Raw genomic sequence first — 16,066 nt, forward strand, 5'->3', positions numbered from 1 at the left:
TCAGGGTGGCTCTGAAGGGCAGTGGTGAAGGGGGGAATCTTCCCAGTGTGTAAACTGAGCACTGGAGAGATCCAGAGGTGAGGATCTGCCCTGATTCACGGACAGTGGCTAACAGTTTGACTGGTTGGTTGAGAACTTAGAACAAATTGGAAGACTTATGGCAAGAAAGTCTAGGGAGGAGGTCTGACCTCTCAAAATGAACAGATCATGATGATATTTGTGTCCAATAAAATTGCTTCTCAATGGCATCCACTATAGGGGAGACTTTCAAAAGTCAGTGTACACGATGATGTTCATATGTGGATATTAGCTTTTCCCCTCAGTTTGCTCAATGGTCCACTTTTCTTACAAAGTGGCCACAGCACCAAAGATGATGGCTGTGTATGGATTCAGTAGAATGGACCACCCTCACTGAGGCTGTTCTGGCTGCTGCCACTGCTGAGTGCCCAACAGCTAATGGTAGGAGCCAACACTTCTTTCCCAATAGAGAACCATTTCTGAGAGTGGGGTGGTTAGAGGCTGGCTACAGGTGGTAGGTAAACTACATTAGACCCCTTTCCATCACAGAGGGGGAGGCCAGTTGTTCTCACAATAATAGTCTGCTGTTCTGGTGTGAACTTGCCTTCCCTGCCTGCAATTCTTCTGCTAGCCCCACACTCCATGGATTCAAAGAAAGTTTTATTTATTGTCACAACATCTTGCAAATTCTTATTCTGACCAAAGAATCTTACACATCATAGGAAGTAAGGCATTTTTCACTTGATGATGGATTCCTGCCACACATGCACAACCACATGGTTTGGTGGGTCAGATAGCACCCAATTCTTGATGGCAACTTGACTTGCCTACTGATCTGGTGTCCCATGTCAACCTTCCAGTCTCTACCAGAGCCCATTGGGAGATCAGACCTGTTTCTCAAAAGCATAAACTACAGTTATCTATAAAATAAGGTGTGCTATAGAATATTTGATCTGAATTATAGAACACAGGGATATTTTAGCTTGCCAGAGATTAATGTCAATATTGTATTTAGTGCTTAATCAGTGCTCAAAAGTCTCACTGTTTCCCTTTCTCAGATGCATGGTCACTCTGGGAAATGACCTCAGGTCCCTTTGGGGGATGCTTGGAGGAAGACTTACAGGTTATATTTCTGACAGTGCTGAAGTTTCCTTCCTAAGGAGACCTAGCTTTCTCTCCATCAAGAGGCTGGGGCTCCTGTGAGCTGGCAAAGCTCTTGGAATTGAAAGAGAAATACCTTCCTTTTTGTTACTTATCATGTTTCTGCTGACTGAGATTTTTTTTGATTACATAAATTAAAGGTTTGGTAGGGTGTCCATTTGTTTCATTTCAAAGGTGACTGTGATCCCTGTAGTTCAAACTGAAGATAGTCTGTACCCTCTTTGCACACTACAGGGATTGTACTCACCTTGTCTGCTGGCTAAGCATTGTCAACTGCATGGATTGCTCCAGGCCCCCATTATTCCCACTGAATCAGAAAGCTCATTTAAATGGGGAATCTCCCAGTGTCATTCTCATGGGGCTTTTCAAGGCTGCTGGTCCTTGATCACCAAAGCATTTCTCAAAACTGTAATAGAGGGGAGTCTCTGGGTCCTACTGGGAAACAGTCAGGTTGTGAGCAGATAAGTTGCACAAAATAATTTCCTTTCTCATATTCCTAAATCTTTGGATTCCTCCCCTGATATCATCCAGGGAAGTTCTGGCCTCTCTACTTTGTTAAATGTAGACCACTATTGGGCCCAGGTTTCAGTCAACCAAACATCCAAATTGTTAGAGCCACGCCTAGTCTTCAAGCTAGCACAAGAAGTCCAGAATCTTGGATAACAGTTCCCATATCAATAAACATAGTCCAATATTTTATTGTATCTCAGGTTCTTATGTATATAAATTTAGCAAAATATTGCAGTTATTTTGGCATATAAACTATTTCTCCTCTAGAAACAGGCCTCTCCACTCTAACAATGAACCCTGAGAAAGAAGACACCTACTAAGAAGGCTTTTGGTGGCTAACTGGGCTAAAATTTTAAAAACCAGAGACTAGTAGTCATTCCTACACAGGAGCCTGTTACACAAACTGCATTGCAGCGAGAAGCCTGCACTGAACTGCCTACCCTGCACTGAACTGCCTGCTGTGCTGTGCTCCTGCCACCTGAGCCAGCCCTTTTAAAGGAGTTCCTGGAATCTTATGTCAACCAATAGGACTGAGGCTTTCCCCAATTGGAGGTATGCAGCTCTGACCAACCAGAGTGACTCTATTCTGACCAATCAGGACAGTGCCATTTGGACCAATCAAAATTCAAGAATTTGGAGTCCTCATTTGCATGAGGACAGACCAATCAGAGACCAGGGCCAAGAACTTCTGTCCATATAAGCCAGCTTCCCTCTAGCTCTCAGAGTGCACTTTCCCTTTTCATGGAGGACTTAGGCCGTCTCACCAGACCGCTGTCTTGCTGAAGAGGGACTGTCTCACAGCCACACTATATCACAATTGAACTGGTCCTTGAGCTATATGCACTGAATAAAGTTTCCTTCTTCACCACATCCCAAATTGAGGATTCCTGTTAAATTGGTGCCAATGACCTTTGGTTGACAAGGGAATGTGCCGAGGTGATAGTAAGTCTTCAAGAAACTAGGAATTTCCTTGAAAGACAATGATCTCAAGTTAGTGGCTTCAAGTGCCATGGAAACAGATGTTTCTGCTGGCAAGGAAGTCTTGGTGGATTTTGGGTGCAAGGTTCTCAGATTCTTACAAACCCATCCAAATTTCCTTATCTCAATCTCAAGGCCCCATGAGTCATACTAATAATTTTCTAACATTAACATAAGTGATATGACAAGGATGAAGGTTGGACTTGTGATTTGGAAGCCTGCAAACTATACTTTGGGTCTAGTCCTCAGATTGTGATGTAAAAAATGAGACATTATGTTAAGGCAACTATGGAAGTTCTCAGTTTCTGTGACTATGTCTTGACTTGAACTAAGATTTTAAAGTCCTGAGATTAGTGCTTCCCCCTCACCCCGTCCTTCTTCATTATTACTATCATAATCAGTACTACCATAATTACTACCATTACCATCATTACTACCGTATAAAGTGCAGTAGCTACTTCATGCTCCAAAATCTTACTTTCAAGAGGCTCTTCACCTCAAGTCAGTGCAGATGATAAATTAAGTCATGTGGTTTCGTAAAATTGGCACAGAGCATATGGCTGCTTTCAAGCTCAAATATCTAAGCAATCTCAGAATTTTTGAGTCTCAGAATTCCTGGGACCACTTCTGGGATCAGTCAGAAACCAATCAAGGTAGGATATGCATCTGAGACCAAACAAATGGCTATAGAGTTTGCACTCAATGACTTATTGTGTGATCTTTGGAATGCTGTGTGATCTCTCCAGGAATGTTCTCATTTGTAAAGTTGAGGTGATATTATTTCTCAGTCCTACCACTTTGCCAAGTGGCCATGAACTATATATCTCTACTCCCACTGCTTCCAGTCACAATTTTTGGAACTTAGAGGTCATCAGACCAGCAGTTTATAAATGAAAGCATTGAAGAGTAGGAGAACAGCTCCAATCAAATGTCTCATTTGAGAATTAAAGAAGATAAGGCCTGGAAGCTCCTCAGGTTTGGAAAAGTTTGGGAGACGTGAATAAGCTGATGAAGAAGCAGAGATAACTCAGTCATAGGAAGATAAAAATGGAGAGGAGAAGAGCAAATGGGGGGGAGGGAAACAGAGACTGTGAGGAGACTAAGGGTCTTCATCGGGTGTCAGAACCTACCTCCATCCAGTATGCGTAAGGTTCTGCCCTGACCCCGCATTTGGGTTTCCTGGGTGGCCCCTATATCTTTATTTTAAAAGAGAAACAAACAACCAAAAGCAAAACCAGCAAAATAAAACCCTCCCTTTCACCTGAATATTTTACATGGTCTATCTTCCTTAAAACCAAAGCATCCTGGTTTGCGGGGGAGGGGGGGAGTAACATACATAATGCATTGTTGCGAGTATTAAATGAGGTAATTTGTGCAAAAACCAAGGCTTTTGGGAAAACAACAACAACTTGTTTTCAGATAGCTCAGGGTTAAAATTCTGGGCCTACTACTTACTAGCATGGCCGTGGGTGGCTTACCCTCCTTGCACTTCAATTTCATCAACTAAAAAAGAAAGAATAATTCCATTTGGAATGCCCTTCCAGACCTTGTCAATTTCTATTCACAAATTCAGTTTTCTTTTTTTTCTGTTTCCTTTTTTTTAAAAAAAATCTTTATTGATTAAGTTATTACATATGTGTCCTTATCCCCACATTACCCTACATCCCCTCCACTCATACCCTCACCCTCCTGTTGTCTGTGTCCATTGGTTAAGCCTATATGCTTGCATATAGGTCCTTTGTTTGATCTCTCCCCCTTACCCCCACCCTCCACTACCTTCCCTCTGAGGTTTGATGGTCTAATCAATGCTTCTCTGTCTCTGGATCTGTTTTTGTTTATCAGTTTATGTTGTTCATTATATTCCATAAATGAGTGAGATCATGTCACATTTACCTTTCTCTGACTGACTTATTTCACTTAGCATAATGCTCTCCAGCTCTATCCATGCTGTAGCAAATGGAAGGAGTTCTTTCCTTTTTACTGTGGCATAGTATTCCATTGGGTAGATGTGCCAAAGTTTTTTTAATCCACTAATCTGCTGATGGCACTTAGGCTGATTCCAAATCTTAGCTATTGTAAATTGCGCTGCTATGAACACAGGGATGCATATATCCTTTCTGATTGGTGTTTCTGGTTTCTTGGGATATATTCCTAGAAGTGGGATCACTGGGTCAAATGGAAGTTCCATTTTTAGTTTTTTGAGGAAACTCCATACTGTTCTCCACAGTGACTGCACCAGTTTGCATTCCCACCAGCACTGAACAAGGATTCCATTTTCTCCGCATCCTCACCAGCATTTGTCATTTGTTGATTTGTTGATGATAGCCATTCTGACAGGTGTGAGATGGTACCTCATTGTCATTTTGACTTGCATATCTTCGATGATTAGTGACTTTGAGCATATTTTCATGTCTTTTGACTTTCCTTATGTCTTCTTTCAAAAAGTATCTATTTAGGTCCATTGCCCATTTTTTGATTGGTTTGATTGTCTTCCTTTTGTTAAGTTGCATGAGTTCCCTGTAAATGTTGGAGGTTAAACCCTTATCGGAGATATCGTTGGCAAATATGTTCTCCCATGCAGCAGGCTTTCTTGTTGTTTTGTTGATGGTTTTTTTTTGTTGTGCAGAAGCTTTTTATTTTGATGTTCTTCATTTGTTTATTTTCCCTTTATTTTCCATTGCCCTAGGAGCTGTGTCTGTGAAGATATTGCTTCGGCATATAGCTGAGATCTTGCTGCCTGTGGATTCCTCTAATATTTTTATGGTTTCCCGTCTTACGTTTAAGTCCTTTATCCGTTTTGAGTTTATTTTTGTGTATGGTGTAAGTTGGTGGTATAGTTTCATTTTTTTTGCATGTGTCTGACCAAGTTTCCCAGCATCATTTATTGAAGAGACTGTCTTGATTCCATTGTATGTTCTTGCCTCCTTTGTCAAAAATTGAGCATAATGGTTTGGGTCAATTTCTAGGTTCTCTAGTCTATTTCATTGGTCTATATGTCTGTTCTTGTGCCAGAACCAGGCAGTTTTGAGAACAGTGGCTTTGTAATATATCTTGATATCTGGTATTGAGATCCCTCCTACTTTGTTCTTCTTTCTCAGGATTGCTGCAGCTATTCGGTTTTTTATTTTATTTTATTTTATTTTATTTTATTTTATTTTATTTTATTTTATTCCAGATGAATTTTTGGAGAGTTCTTTCTAGATCTGCAAAATATGCTGTTGGTATTTTATTTTATTTTATTTTATTTTATTTTTTTTTTATTTTTTTTTAGAGAGTGCATTGAATTTATAGATTGCTTTGGGTAGTATGGACATTTTAATGATATTGATTCTATCAATCCATGAACACGGTTTGTTCTTCCATCTGTTTATGTCTTCCTCTATCTCTTTTGTCAATGTCCTGTAGTTTTCTGACTATAGGTCTTTCATCTCCTTAGTTAAGTTTATTCCTAGGTCTCTTAATTTTTTTGGTGCAGTGGTAAATGGTATTGTTTTTTTAATTTCTCTTTCTGTAAGTTCACTATTGGCATATAAAAATGCCATAGATTTATTGGCGTTAATTTTGTATCCTGCTACATTGCCAAATTTGTTTATTAAATCTACTAGTTTTCTGATGGAGTCGTTAGGGTTTTCTAAGTACAGTATCATATCATCTGCAAATAATGACAATTTTACTTCTTCTTTTCCAATTTGGATGCCTTTTATTTCTTCTTCTTGTCTGATTGCTTTGGCTAGCACTTCCAGTACTATGTTAAACAGGAGTGGTGAAAGTGGGCATCCCTGTCTTGTTCCTGTTCTTAAGGAAAATGGTTTTAGTTTTTGCCCATTGAGTATGATGCTGGCTGTAGGTTTGTCATATAAGGCTTTTATTATGTTGAGGTATGCCCCCTCTATTCCCACTTGTTGAGCGTTTTTATCAGAAAAGGGTGTTGGACTTTGTCAAATGCCTTTTCTGCATTAATTGATATGATTATGTGATTTTTGTGTCTCAATTCGTTTATGTGATGAATCACATTTATTGATTTGCAGATATTGTACCAGCCTTGCATTCCTGGAATAAATCCCACTTGGTCATGGTGTATGATCTTTCTAATGTCATGCTGAATCGGGTTTGCTAGAATTTTGTTGAGGATTTTAGCATCTATGTTCATCAAGGATATTGGCTTGTAATTCTCTTTCTTTGTGGTGTCTTTATCTGTTTTTGGGATTAGGGTAATGCTGGCTTCATAGAAAGAGCTTGGAAGTGTGCCTACCTTTTGAATTTTTTTCAATAATCTGAGAAGGATTGATTTTAGTTCTTTGAATGTTCTGTAAAACTCCCTTGTGAAGCCATCTGGTCCAGAGCTTTTGTTTGCTGAAAGCTTTTTGATTACTGTTTCAATTTCATCAGTAGTTATCAGCCTATTCAGGTTTTTTGATTCTTCCTGATTGATTTTTGGAAGCTTGTATTTTTCTAGGAATGTGTCCATTTCGTCGAGGTTGTCCAGTTTTTTGGAGTAAAGTTGTTTGTAGTATTTTTTTTACAATCCTTTGTATATCAATAGGGTCAGTTGTTATTTCACCTCTTTCATTTCTCATTTTGTTTATTTGGGTCCTCTCTCTTTGTTTCTTGGTGAGCATGGCGAGATGTTCATCAATCTTGTTAATCCTTTCAAAGAACCAGCTCCCGGTTTCATTGATCTTTTGTATTGTTTTTTTTGGTCTCTATGTTGTTTATTCCTGATCTGATCTTTATTATTTCCTTCCTTCTGGATACTGTGGGCTTTTCTTGTTGCTCTCTTTCTAATTCTTTAAGTTGCAAGGTTAGATAATTTATTACCAGTTTTTCTTGTTTTTTGAAGTAGGCCTGTAGAGCTATGAACTTCCCTCTCAAGACTGCTTTCATTATGTTCCATAGAGTTTGGATTGTTGTGTATTCATTGTCATTTGTTTCCAAGATGATTTTTATTCTTCTTTAATCTCGTTGGTAACCCAATTATTGTTTAATAGCATGCTATGTAGCCTCCAAGTGTTTGATTTTTTTTCATTGTAGTTGATTTCTAGTTTTATGCCATTGTGATTTGAGAAGATGCTTGTTATGATTTCTATCCTCTTGAATTTGAAGAAACTTTACCTGTGTCCTAATACATGGTCTATCTTTGAAAATGTCCCATGTGCACTATAGAAGAATGTATATTCTGTAGCTTTGGGGTGAAATATTCTGTAGATGTCAATTAAGTCTATCCGATCCAGTGAGTCATTTAGGATTGATGTTTCTCTGCTGATTTTTTGTTTAGAGGATTTATCCAATGGTGTCAGTGGAGTATTAAAGTCCCTTACTATGACTGTATTGCTATTGATTTCTCCCTTGATATCTTCCAGAAATTGTTTTATGTTTTGGGGTGCTCCTGTATTGGGTACATATATGTTTACCAGAGTTATATCTTCTTGTTGAATTGCTGCCTTTAGTGTTATGTAGTAGCCTTCCTTATCTCTTGTTATGGCCTTTACTTTGAGGTCTATTTTGTCAGATATAACAAAAATTATCACAACCCAAGCTTTTTTCTCATTTCCATTTGCCTGAAAAATTTATTTCCATCCCTTCACTCTCAGTCTGTGTGAATCTTTTGTTCTGAGGTGAGTCTCTTGCAGATAGAAAATATATAGATCATGTTTTCTTATCCATTTAGCTACCTTACATCTTTTGATTGGTGCATTTAACCCATTTATGTTTAATGTTATTATTAATAAGTACTAGCTTGTTGTCATTTTTATTCTTTTTTTAAAAATATATTTTATTGATTTTTTACAGAGAGAAAGGGAGAGAGATAGAGAGTTAGAAACATCGATGAGAGAGAAACATCGATCAGCTGCCTCCTGCACATCTCCTACTGGGGATGTGCCCGCAACCCAGGTACATGCCCTTGACCGGAATCGAACCTGGGACCTCTCGGTCTGCAGGCCGACGCTCTATCCACTGAGCCAAACCGGTTTCGGCGTAGTTTTTATTCTTAATGTTTGTGTTTCTTCTTGCCTTTCTGTTTCTTCTTTTTACAGCAGTACCTTTAGCATTTCTTGCATTGCTGGCTTGGTGGTAATAAACTTTCTTAGCCCTTTTTTTGTCTGTGAAGTTCCTGATTCCACCTTCAATTTTGAATGATAGCCTTGCTGGGTATACTATTCTTGTATTCAGTCCCTTGCTTTGCATCACTTTGTATATTTCATTTCATTCCCTTCTGGGCTGGTGTGTTTCTGTTGAAAAATCAGTTGATAGTCTAATGTGAGATCCCTTGTAGGTAACTTTCTGTCTCTCTCTGGCAGCCTTTAAGATTCTTTCTTTGTTGGTGGTGTTTTCCAACTTAATTATGATGTGTCCTGGTGTTGGTCTTTTGGGGTTCATCTTGTTTGGGACTCTATATGCTGTTTGGACTTGCATAGTTTTTTTCTTGCCAATATCAGGGAAGTTTTCTGTCATTATTTCTTCAAACAGGTTTTCTATTCCTTGCTTCTCTTCCTCTCCTTCTGGTACCCCTGTTATATTGTTTCATTTTGTGTTGTCCCAAAGCTCCCTTAGGCTCTTCTCTTGCTTTTTAAATCTTCTTTCCAGTTGCTGCTGTGTTTGTGTGTTTTTTCCTACCTTGTCTTCTAATTTGCTGATGCAGTTCTCAGCCTCTTGTAGTCTACTGTTTAAGCCTTCCATTGTGTTTTTTATTGCAACTATGTCATTCTTCATCTCTTGGGTCCTTTTCATGTTGGTGACATTCTCATTCAGCTCCTTATAATTCTCATTGAGTTGTGTGTATTTGTCATTGAGTTGTGTGTATTTGTCATCCAGTCATTTGAGCATCCTTATAACCATTATTCTGAATTTTTTCTCTGATACGTTGCTAGCCTCAGTTTCATTTAACTCTTTTTCTGGTGATTCTTATTTTTCTTTCCTTTGGGGATTGCTTTTTTGTCTTCCCATGTTTTCCTGTATTGCTTTAATTGTAAATCCAATTGCTTTGCAATGCAGGTTCTTTTGGGGATGGTGCTACTGGCATGATCTCTCAGGTCTCCTGGGCTTGGTAATCTAGCGTAGCTCCCTACTTGAGCTATTTGGGTTCTCTTGATGTAGGCCTGTGAGCTGGAAATGTGCAACTGCGGTGTCTAGACGTCAGCAGCAGCCATGGAAGGGGGTGTCCCAATTTTTGCTGTCTTATGCCCTTGTTTGAAGTCTCACGTGTCCAGTGGGGACTCACAGTGGCACTGGAAAAGCGTACAATTGTAGTGTCCATAGTTCTGCAGCTGTGGGGTGGGCAGACTCAGTTTTTGCTGCTGCACCTGTGGTGGATAGGTGTGTGCTCCCAGTGGAGGCTCATAGGGGCATTGCCAGCGTGGCGTACTGAAGCACTCTGCAGGGCCCTGGCACTGAAGCCACGTAATTGAGACATCTGTGGGAAGGTATCCAGGGTGAGTGAATTCAGAATTTCTACTGCCAAGGGGAGTGCATTTCTGTTTGTCCAAGATCGCACTTAGTGGGGGCTTGCAGAGGCTCCCGAGCGCCCTGTGGATAGATGGGCTCTGGGTGCCTGCTTGTTGGAAATGTGCAACTGTGGTGGTGAGTTTGACGGCGCAGAGCTCTGAGGCACTTTGAGGAGCCCTGGTGCTAAAGATGGGTAGCTGGGTTGTCTGTGAGCAGTTATTCAGGAAGAGGGAATTCAGAATTGCAGCGCGCCCTTGTCTGTTCAAAATCACACCCAGCAGGGGTTCACAGCGGCATCCCAGAGCTGCCTATGGAGTGGTGTGCCCTGGAAGTCTGCGCGCTGGAAACGCGCTGCAAATGTTGGAAACGCGGGAATGTTGGGAACATGTGAATGTGGCATCTGGAGTTCAGGCTCTGGGGAGGGGGAAAGTTGCACTTACTGCTGTGGGAGTGGTGCACCTTTGGAGGTGGAGGTCCCAGGGTCCACGGGTCTGTGGTTGGGGCAGCTGGATTTTTACAGAATGTTGTCTTCTAATGGGACATGTTCTGTGATTTATTCTGGGATGCTGGTGAGTATGGCCATGGACTTGCAGCTAGACATGGGAGGAGCTGTGGATAGGACAGACTCAGGCTGGCAGGAGGTGTGGCACACAGTTTCTGCAGCAGGTACTGAGTACAAAGTTTTGTCTGGCAAAGTATAAAAGCCACAATAAAATAACACCACACACCTGTCAGAATGGCTATCATCAATAAATCAATGAATAACAAGTGTTGATGAGGATGTGGAGAAAAGAGAACCCTTGTGCACTGTCACTAGGAATGTAAATTAGTACAGCCACTATAGAAAAAAGTGTGGCGATTCTTCAAAAAATTAAAACTAGAACTACCATATGACCTAGCAATCCCACTTGTGGGTATTTATCTGAAGAAAACAAAAACACTAACTCAAAAAGACATATGCACCCCTGTGTTTATTGCAGCATTATTTACAATAGCCAAGATATAGAAGCAATGGGTGTTACTCAGTAATAAAAAATGAAATTTTGTCAATTGAAAGGAAAATAAAAAAGAGTCCTTCTAATGACTATTCTCTCCTTTGTCCAAGTACTATTATCTTGACTTCTAATACCATAATTTAGTTTTGCCTTTTCTTTGTGACCTTTTATAAAACAAATCATATGTTAGTTATTATTTTGCATCTGGCTTCTTTGAGTCAAAAGTGTGAGATTCTTCAATGCCATTGCATATGTCTATACTTAATTTTTCATTGTATAATATTCCATTGCATTCCACAATTTATGTATGTATTCAACTGTCCATGGGCATTTGGTTTACTTCAGATTGGAGCTATTTTAAATAATGCTGCTATAGAAATTCCTTTTAATGTTCTGGCACACATGCATACACATTTCTGTTAGATATTACCCAGGAGTAGAATTGTTGGGTCATGGAATATGAATATGCTCAACTCTATTCAGAAAAGTCCAAAGAGTTTCCCAAGGTAGTAGTATCAATTTACCATTACGGTGTATGAGAATTCCAGGGATCCCCAACCTTATCTATATTTGACATTGACAGCTGTTTTTTCCCCCCTTTATTTTAGCTATTCTGGAAGTAATGTAGTAGCTCATTGTGGGATTAATTTGCATTTCTCTGAAGATGAATGAAGTTGAGCACCTTTCAATGTATTTATTAACTATTTGGGGTTTCTGTTTTGTGAAGTGCCTGTTCAAATCTTTTGTCCAGTTTTTCTACTGGATTGTCTGCCTTTTTCTCATTACTTTGTTAGGAATATGTTGCAAATGCCTGTGAAAGAATGAAATACCTTTCACTCACTCAGTGCTGTCTTGACAGCGTTTTACTGTCAACCTATTTGACAGTTAGTACATACATCTATTTTAAACAATAAATACCAAGTGTAATTTTACTCGAATTTAACAGAAAAAATCTAAAGTATAATTGAAGGAATTGCTGAATTTCAGATAAATGTTTCCTCACCTTAAAAAAATACTAGTTTCTAAAATGTTTATGAAAATCATTAATAGGTAGCAGTTAATTTTCAATATGTTCTAACTTTAGGTCATATCTACAAAATCCTTGTTATGAATAAGGAAATTAATATGCTTACATTTCCTCTTCCCTTCTCTCCCAACCTCCTGTCAAGATTCACATTTTGTCCTGAAACCACACCTACAATCTTCACTCTGTTTTTGGAGAGTCATCCCTCTCTACCATTCTTTTTGCTATAGCTTCTCCCTCTCTCCACTTTAAATTTTGATACATCTCTTGGCTGGCTAGACTTCATTTTCAAGTACAATTTCAAGGGTCCTTAGGTGCAGATTTCATTAGATACTAAAGAATGTCTGTTACCTTCAAACTCAAAGCACAAGTTGGCAAAATGTAAAGTGGCTGGGCAGGATCCATAGACAGGATCATGCATGTACCTCCTACAGCGTTCTGCTGTGCAAGTCCAGGGAGTGTCAGCTCATTTCCAATGGCCACCCCCTCCTTGGTGCACTGATATCACTGAGTTCCCAAGTTCCTGGAGTCAATAAGCAAAAGTCACACCCTGAATTGGGAAAGGAGCCATGGCCACCTAGTGACTCAGTGTTAGCTCAGGGGCTCCCTGCTTGCTCTCCTTGCCACTCTTCTAGGGTATGATCTGTTTGAAAGCTGTATAGTAAAGTGACACAAGGTGAATTGATGGGCCTAGATCAGACTTGCTTTCAAGCCCTGGGATCTGCAAGGACTCAAGAGAGCCATTAATGTTTCACTGTAGCATGAACTGTTTGGTATATGTGTGAAACAGTGAGATCACAATGGTCGATGAGGAACATGGAATTTATTTATCCAAGCCATCCATGCAAATATTCCTTCAACAAATGCATACATGCAAGAAAGTTCCTTCAGTGTAATACCTACCACAGCCTTGTTTTGTGTGTGAGTGCTCAAGAGAAGTCTTCTCCAACAAGTGGGAAGGACCAGAGCCTGATAGCACTGTCACCCTTCCTGACTCTTGTCCCCACTGCGAGGCACTGTCTTGCAATCTGCTTTCTTATTTCCACCCATACAGCTCTGGAAGGCGTGGATGAAAACAGGAGTCAGGATTTCCCTTAGCATCACCATCAACTGCTAAAGGGCATCCTTTCTCAGTATTGTTCTTCATCACCACACTGGGCATGCTCTCTCCCAACCTTCCTCACCACTAACTAACTAACTAACTAACTAACTAACTAACTAACTAAATTTGCTGAGTTCAATTTAATTGTCCTTGTTAAAGAAAACCAGCAGTCCCACAGACAGGCATGTGCAGACACATTGAACCCAACCATTGCCCAAAGTGCAGGCTGTGCAATATTGCCAAGCCCAATATTCAGCACTGCCAGGTAGGAAGTGCCAATTTTCTCTAAGCACTGAGATTACCTTCATCAGAGCAGAAGCCACAGAGCTGACATGACATGACAGGCTCAGGAAATTCCAGCTAAGGGAGGGCCCTGAGCCTTTCCATGGAAAGAAAAGGAAACATATTTTTTTTTCCCTTCAAAATAAGGAGGCAAGGAAGATGTTAACAACTCAAGACTTTGAAAACTCTGATTTAGGAAGACCAGATAGCACCGTGGGTTCATTTTGCATAGTGGTTGGATTCTGTGAGCACTGGGCATGCCCACAATCAGAGGCTGATCTCAGGGGAGATCTGTGATACACACTTAGAGAGATAGTAGTGGGTTTTCTTTAGTGTCTGTTTCTCTATCATCTTTCTTTTTTCCTTTTTAAAAAGTCTTTATTGTTGAAAGTATGACATATGTCCCCCTTTATGCCCTATTGACCTCTTCTAGCCCATTCACACCCCCCACCCCAGGCCTTCACCACCCTATTGTCAGTGACTATGAGTTATGCATATATGTATTCAAGTTCTTTGGTTTATCTCTTCCCACCCACCCATCCTCCCCTGCATTCCCTCTGAGGTTCAACAGTCTCTTCCATGCTTCTGTGTCTCTGGATCTATTTTGTTCATCCATTTATTTTATTCATTAGATTCAACATATGAGTGAGATCATAGTATACTTATCTTTTTCTCACTGACTATTTCCCTTAGCATAATACTGTCCAAGTAGATTCATGCTGTTGCAAATGGTAAGAATTCTTTCTCTTTTACAGCTGTGTAGTATTCCACTGTGTAAATGTACTACAGCTTTTTTAGCTACTAATCTATTAATGGACACTTGGGCTGTTTCCAAATCTTAGCTATTGTAAATTGTGCTGCTATGAACAAAGGTGTGCATATATTCTTTCTGATTGATGTTGCAAGTTTCTTAGGATATATTCCTAGAAGTGGAACCACGGGGTCAAATGGCAGTTCCATTGTTAATTTTTTGAGGAAATACCATACTGTTTTCCACAGTGGCTACACCAGTCTGCATTCCACCAGTAATGTACTAGGGTTCCCCTTTCTCCACATCTTTGCTAACACTTGTCATTTGTTGATTTGTTGATTTGTTGATGGTAGCCATTCTGGTAGGTGTGAGGACATACCTCATTGTCGTTTTGATTTCCATCACTCAGATGGGTAGTGACTTTGAGCTATTTTTGTTATCTCTTGGCATTCTATATGTCCACTTTGGAGAAGTATCTATTTAGGTCCCTTGCCCATTTTTTAAATTGGATTATTTGTCTTTCTTTTGTTAAATTGTATGAAGTTCTTGTATATTTTGGAAATTAACTCCTTATCAGATGTACCATTGGCGAATATGTTCTCCTATGTAGTGGGCTCTCTTGTCTTTTTTTAAAATAGTTTCTTTTGTTGTGCAGAAGTTTTTATTTTGATGTAGTCCCTTTTGCTTATTTTCTCCTTAGTTCCCTTGCCCTCAGAGATGTATCGGTAAATGTATTACTATAAGAGATGTCTGAGATTTTGCTGCCTATGGTTTCTTCTAAAATTTTTATGGTTTCACATCTTATATGTAAGTCTTTTATCCATTTTGAGTTTATTCTTATGTATGGTGTAAGTTGGTGGTCTGGTTTCATTTTTTTGCACGTACCAATCCAATTTTCCCAACATCATTTATTGAAAAGACGATCGTTACTCCATTGTATGCTCTTGTCTTCTTTTTCAAATATGACTTGAGCATAATGGCCTGGGTTGATTTCTGGATTTTCTGGTCTGTTCCATTCATCTACATGCCTGTTCTTGTGCCAGTGCCAGACTTTTTTTTTATTACAGTGGCTTTGTAGTATAACTTGATATCTTGTATTATAATTTCTCCAACTTTGTTCTTCTTTCTCAAGATTGCTACAGCTATTCGGGGTCTTTTGTGGTTCCATATAAATTTTTGGAGTGTTTGTTCTAGATCTGTGAAATATGCCATTGGTATTTTAATAGGGATTCCATTGAATCCATAGATTGCTCTGGGTAGTATGGACATTTTAATGATGTTGAGTCTATCAACCCATGAACACAGTATATTCTTGCATTTGTTTATGTCTTCCTCAATCTCTTTTTTCAACATCCTGTATTTTTCTGAGTACAGGTCTTTTACCTCCATGATTAAGTTTATTCCTAAGTATCTTAATTTATTTTTGTTGCAATGATAAATGGGATTGTTTGTTTAGTTTCTCTTTCTGAGAGTTCATTATCTATATATAGAGGCCTGGTGCATGGGACTCATGCACTGGTGGGGGGCATGGCCTGGGGGATCGGGGATCATCCCGGTCAGCTGAGTGGCTGTGGACCCACCCTCTGAGTGGCTGCTCCTGCTGTGGGAGCGCTGCTCAACCTGGTCACCTGAGCAGCACTCCCTTGGTGGGAGCACACTGACCACCAGGGGGCAGCTCTTGCATTGAACATCTGCCCCCTGGTGGTCAGTGTGTGTCATAGCGACTGGTCAATTCGTTGTTCTGGTCATTCTGCTGTTCGGTCACTGGGCTTTTATTATATAGGATATGAAAGCCTAAGTGA

The sequence above is a fragment of the Myotis nattereri genome (assembly GCF_964212035.1).
Source record: "Myotis nattereri genome assembly, chromosome: 3".
In the NCBI taxonomy this organism is placed as follows: Eukaryota; Metazoa; Chordata; class Mammalia; order Chiroptera; family Vespertilionidae; genus Myotis; species Myotis nattereri.